The 6,163-nt window shown below is 46.3% G+C and overlaps 1 protein-coding gene across 1 annotated transcript in view; it reads left to right on the forward strand.

Moving 5' to 3' along the window:
* Positions 1–6,163, forward strand: part of PDPK1 (3-phosphoinositide dependent protein kinase-1) — a 28,838-nt gene that overhangs the window by 8,656 nt on the left and 14,019 nt on the right. The gene's annotated exons all lie outside the window — the stretch shown is intronic.

Consider the following 6,163-nt stretch of genomic DNA (forward strand, 5'->3'; position numbering starts at 1 on the left):
CCCCCATTCCTTGATTGTCATGAGAAATGAGATGGTAGGTACTTCCAGTGTTCCCAGAGAGCAGTGCAGGGTAGGATCCTGGAGCAGGCCACACCCACTACCATCTTGTTCAGATGGGGTTCTCCCCAGGGGCATTGCTTGTTCAGTGAGGTGCTGCACAATCAGAGTGTGAGCCACATTTACCTGTGGACACGCATCATCACAGCCTTCCTTCGTATCATGGCTCCCAGGGTGGCTGCTCCATCACTGAGGCAGTGGTGTTGGATATTATGCAAAGTCCTGTCTGTCTGTCTTGATGAAAACCACTGCCCTGAGGGTAAGGAGGGCACTCTAATTTCTGAGATTGGTTTGGAGGAGCTGGGTAGGAGAAGGTGGTGTCTTGACAGCTGCGCAGGGGAGTTGCCTGGAGCTGCCTGGAACCTTCTCTGTAGGTAGAGTCCCAGCAGGGCAGCAGCTGGGGCTCTACCTACAGAGAAGATTCCAGGAGGATAGAGAGTAGTGAGGCCCAGTGAAGCAGGTTTTCCATGCCCTAGAGGGGCAGACCTGAAGGGAAAATGCCCACAGCTGCTCCAGTGGACAGAAGGATGTCTGTCCTCCCTGCCCACCTCGCTGCCAGGCTGGTGGGGGAGAGAGGGCAGCTGCCCAGTACATGGATCTGGTAAGAGAAAGTCTTTCTGGTCCAGAGTGCACTGACCTCTGACCCCACTCCTTGACCATTGGATTCTCTTTTCAGTGGCTCAAGGTGCTAAGGGTGTTGAGGCTTGGCCTGGGGCTCTGAGGTGCAGGCTTGGAGTGCTGAGGTGTGGGCTCAGGATGCTGAGGTGCAGGATCAAGGTGGTGAGCTGTAAGCTGGGGTGCTGATCTGTGGGCTCAGGATGCTGAGGTGTGGGCTCGTGGTGCTGAGCTTTGGGCTGGAGTTCTGGGATGTAGCATTGGGGCACTGAGCTCTGGGCTCAGGGCACTGAGGCGTAGGCTTGGGATGCTGAGCTTGTGGGGCTTGGGTGCTAGAGGATGGCTTTGGGGTGCTGGGGCGTGGTCTTGGGCTCTGAGGCACAGGCTTGTGTGCAGATTGTCTCCTTGAAGTGCCTTCGGGACATCCATTAAGGAGAAGTGGCCTTAGGAGGTGTGAGAGCTGCTCTCCAGCCATACTTGGGTTTCCCAGGATTTGTGGGTGCTGTTGTGCTCTTCCCTATGTGTCACTGTGGCCTCACCAGACCCCCATTGGGGCACTGCTGAGTTGGCCAAAGAGATCCCCCTCTCAGCATGTCTTCACTCACTGTTAGGGTGACTGGGAGTCCCAGAAGGGACAGGTATTGTGTTATGGTGGATGCAGGGGACTTAAAAAGACACAGCCTACCTATATATTGTGAAAAATTCAAACTGTCTTGTCACCCGACTTCTGTCCTCGCTTTCTTTTTTCCCCTGTAAATATTCCCTTCTGTCTTTCTAAAATATACAGCTTCTGTTGTTGGAGCATAACTGTAGCATCATACTGTTTTTATGCATAAAATTAGCATAATTTCTTAATATCACAACATAGTCAGCTAGTATGAAATGTCCAATTGTCTCCATACATAATTCTTCCCCCTCCCCCCCCCCCCCCCCCCATACATAAAATACAGTTTACTTGAATCAGGATCCATGTGAGGACATGTTGAGTATCTCAATATTCAGCAAAGACTTCACAGAGAATTCTTTTTCTTTGGGCTAGTTCACCAAACCAGGATCCATATTCACACAGTGAGCTTTACCTGGTTATTATCTCTTAAGACTTTTATTTTCTCACTTCTCCTGTCTGCACTTTCTTTTTTGTAGTGTTAGAGAATTGAATCACTGCCCTGTCCCATCCCTTAGGCTGTGCTGCCAGGGACTCACAGAGTCACTTCATACAGGTCCTCGTCCGCGGTGTGCTCTGTGACATCAGCAGCTGTTTTACGTTCATAGCACTGTCTCAGTGTGAGTGGCCACAGTACGACTGTGGTCTCAGGCTGGGACTTGGCAGAGATGGCCACAGTGACAGGTTCCCAGGTTCCAGAAGCAGCACACATGCTGGCTGTGGTCTTTTCCTGTGTTCCCTACTTCTGAAAACCACACAGTGCTGTTCCTGAATGACCCCAACTTCATGTTACATCCACTTGGGAAGATGTAGTGGTTTGCCAGATTGCTCCCTAGAAATGAGGATGGTGAGTTTTTGTCTCACATATTTAGAGCATGTGAACAAGTAGGACTAGTCCTTGAAGAAGGACATCATGCTTGGGAAAATAGAGGGTCAGTGAAAGGGAAGATCTTTGTGAGATGGACTGACATCGTGAGTCCACCAGTGTGTTGTAGCTCAGCCACAGTTGTGAGGATGGCACAGGACTGGAGAGGGTTTGGTTCTGTTGTACACTGGGTTACTGTGGATAAGAACTATCTCCTCAGCCCCAACATGAACCTCACTCCATGTACAAAAGTTACCCTGAATGGACGAGAGACCTGCCTGTAAGTACTGAAGCTATAATACTCTTTTAAAAAAGAACCCTAGGTAAGGGGTACTGTCTTAGATATAATACTGGAAGTTTAGGCAGCAGAAGAGAAAGCAGATAATCAGACATCATCAGAATTTAAAAGTTGGGTGTTACAAATGATACATACCAGCAAGAAAGTGGAAAGTTAAACCACAATATAGAAAAGAAACACTTTAACAGCAACTTATGTATCTAATAATACATTTGTATCTGTAATACAGAAAACACACTTACCAGTTCAGTAATTAAAAGGTAGACAGAGGAGCTGACTAGAAGTTTCTCTAATAAGAATCATGCAGATGGCGAATAAGCACATGAAAAGATGCTTGGCATCATCAGTTATTAGGGAAACAAAACCACAATGAGGCGTTCATTTTATATTACTAGGAAGTCTGTTTAGTGATATGAAATCCATCTTGTAAGAAATATAGCCAGAATATTCTTTAGGTGTGAAGATGGCAAGACTCACATATTTAAGAGCTGTTAATCAGGAGAGACAGCATGCTTGGAAAAGTAGAGGGTCAGCAACAAAACAAGATGATTTAACACAGTGACCACAACAGTGGGCTGAAACACAGTAATGATTGTGAGGATGGTGCAGGACAGGGCAGTGCTTTGATCTTTTATGTATGAGGTCACTTTGAGTTGAAGCTGACTAGACAGCATCTCAACAACAACAACAACAGGAAGACTATAATTAAAAAAAGATTGATAATGGCAAGTTTGGACAAGGAGGTAGAAAAATCAGAACCCTCATGCACTGCTAGTATGAATGTAAAATGGTATTGCCACTTTGGAAGATCATCTCCTTGTTCCTAAAAGGTAAAGTCACCATAAACCAAACCTACAGCAAGGGAACACCACATGGTTTAAAATGAACAAAAGAGTGTGTCAGGGCTGTATCCTCTCTCCACAGCTATTCAGTCTATATGCTGAGCAAATTATTTGAGAAGCTGGAATCTATGAAGAGGAAGAATGTGGCGTCAAGATTGGAGGAAGACTGACTCATCAATAACCTGTGTTACACAGATGACACAACTTTGCTTGCTGTGAGTGAGGAGGACTTGAAGCACTTGTAGAAGATAAAAAAATACAGCCTTCAATATGGATTGCATTTCAACATCTTTTGAAAACAAAAATTCTTAGAACTGGATCAATAGGCAACATCATGATCGATGGAGAAAAGGTTGCAGTTGTCAGCAATTTCATCTTACTTGCATCCACAATCAATACCTTTGGTACCAGTAGTCAGGAGATGTAGTGCCATGGGAACGTCTGCAGTCAGGGATCACTCCACATTATTGAGGAGTAGTGATGTCAGTTTGAGGACTAATGTGCATCTGATTCAGGCCATGCTCTTTCCAGTCACTTGTATCTGAGAGCTGGACAGTGAATGAGTATGACAGAAGAATTTATGACTTTGAGCTATAGTATTGGAGAAGAGTACTGAATATTCCAAGGGCTGCCCAAAGAACAAACAAATATGTCTTGGAGAAAGTGCATACAGAGTGCTCCTTGGAGGCAAGGATGATAAACCTTTGGCTCATGGGAATTTTACTAGGAGAGGCTGTTTGTAGGAGAACAGTATCATGCTTGGAAAGGTGGAGGATCTGAGAAAGAGAGGAAGACCTTCAACCAGGTATATGACACAGTGACTGCCACAGTGGGGAGTGCGAGGATGGCACTTGATAGGACAGGATTCAGATCTGTTGTTCATAGGCTTGCGCTCACCTCGACAGCACCTAATAGCAACAAGAAGTGTGATGTGCAGCCTCTGAAGATCCACTGGCGTGTCAGCCAGGGTTGGTGTCCTTGAGTTGATTCTGACTCATGGCAACACCCTGTCAGGTTTCTGGCACTGTGTTGGAGGGAGGCTGCCTTATATTTCTCAGGGTAGCTGATGGGTTTGAACTGTCACGCTCTTGGCTGTCGCCCAGTGCCAAGCTACTTTGCCATCAGGGCACTATATAACCCAGCAGTTCCACCACATGTAAATGAATTGAAAGTGTATGTCTGTACATGCATGCAAGTGTTCATAGGCATTTTTAATTGGCTAGAAAATAGGAACATCCTGGATAAGTGACCTGCTAATTGGATGAGTGAAGATGATACAGTGGAGGGTTACATGGCACCCTGAAGGAGCAAAGCCTAGTGTGTGCTGCATCATGGGCCCTGAAAACACTGTGAAGTGGAAGAGAGACTGGTTCTCAGAGATGGCACCTCTTTTGACCCCTTTTCTGTGAAGTGTTCACAGCAGACCCAGGTCTAAGCAGAGGTTGTTATTGTGTCACAGGCTGTCGGAAGAGAGGCTGAAGCACTGCTGTCTGGGTATTTGTGAAACGCTGTGTTCTTCTCTTTTGTCCTCTTGCTGTAGTATGTCCACTGAGCTTATAATCAACCGTCCTTCCGGGTTGGGAATGAAGACCTCTGGTTCACAGTGTGTGACCCTTTTTGGACATTGCCATATTTAATTTGTGAGCATTTTGTTCCCTGGGGAAGAGGAGACTTTCTCTTGTGACATGTGATTTCTGAGCTATAGGTGGGGATAAAACAGCAGCAGTCTGTGCCCTTAGGTATGAGGAGTATGGGGCCTCTGAACTCAAGGCTATGCCCTCAGGTCTTCAGCCCTGCCCCACAGACTCCTGGGGTGATCCGGTCTGTGATGACTGGTGGGCTGGGCCCAGGCCAGGCCTGCTTTGTCTTTATTTACTGCTTTAATAAAGGCTGTAGTTACCACGTCGCACATGTGTCTCTGTTGGCATCTGCATGAGGTCTTTTGTTCTAGTTGATTTCCTTTGTAATTTTGTGTGTTTTCGGTTTACTTCTGAGATCTTATTCTGAGGGTCCAGTGCTAGGAACATAAGTAAAGTGCAGGTGAAGGAGGGTTGGATGTGGAGCACCACCTCAGGAAAGGGCTCCCCTTGTGTTTCTAGCTCTTTGTAAACCCCGTCAGCTGTGTAGACCTGTTGCCTATTGGGATTATTTATGATGCATGATTGGAATCTTTGCCTGTGTAAACATTTTCCTAGAACTCAGTTATAGTGGCATTTCAGAAAACAGCCCAGCCAAGAGCATCAGCTGCATGTGGAAGGTGCCAACCTGAGCAGCTAGTCCTGTGTTCCTGGGTCGGAGATGCGGGGGCCATGTTGGGTCATTAGTTGGGCTCTTTCTCTGTGACTTTTTGAGGCTTGTAAGCTAGTGGCTCCCAAAAATGGCACTGCACTGTGTCCTCCACCACCCTGTTGGCACTGCTGCCCAGACCCCACACTCCTGTGTTCCTCCCGTTCCCTTGTCTTTCTTTGTGATGGACTGAGGGGCGTTGACTTAGTGGTATAGTTTTTGCTCCTGACATTCTTATCTATTGGTGTAACAGACTTTTTTTTTTTAAATTATTATTAAATTTTATTAGTTTCAATGAACATTTACAGAGATTTTGGGTTTTCATTCATTCATTGTTGCACTGTTTTCTCTATCCTCCTCCCCAATTGATTCTTCTTCCCCCTGCCGAATGTCTGTTTTAATTGTCCAGTTGCCACAGTGCTTGTCAAAGCCAGTTCTGATTCATCTCCTTTGTCAGTGTGTCCTTTGCCATTCCCTATCACTCCTCCCTGAAAGAGACTTCACCCTGATTCATAAGGAAAAGGGGATGGCATATT

This window comes from Elephantulus edwardii, unplaced genomic scaffold (assembly GCF_000299155.1).
Source record: "Elephantulus edwardii isolate Elephantulus edwardi_28Jun2011 unplaced genomic scaffold, EleEdw1.0 scaffold00132, whole genome shotgun sequence".
Lineage (NCBI taxonomy): Eukaryota > Metazoa > Chordata > Mammalia > Macroscelidea > Macroscelididae > Elephantulus > Elephantulus edwardii.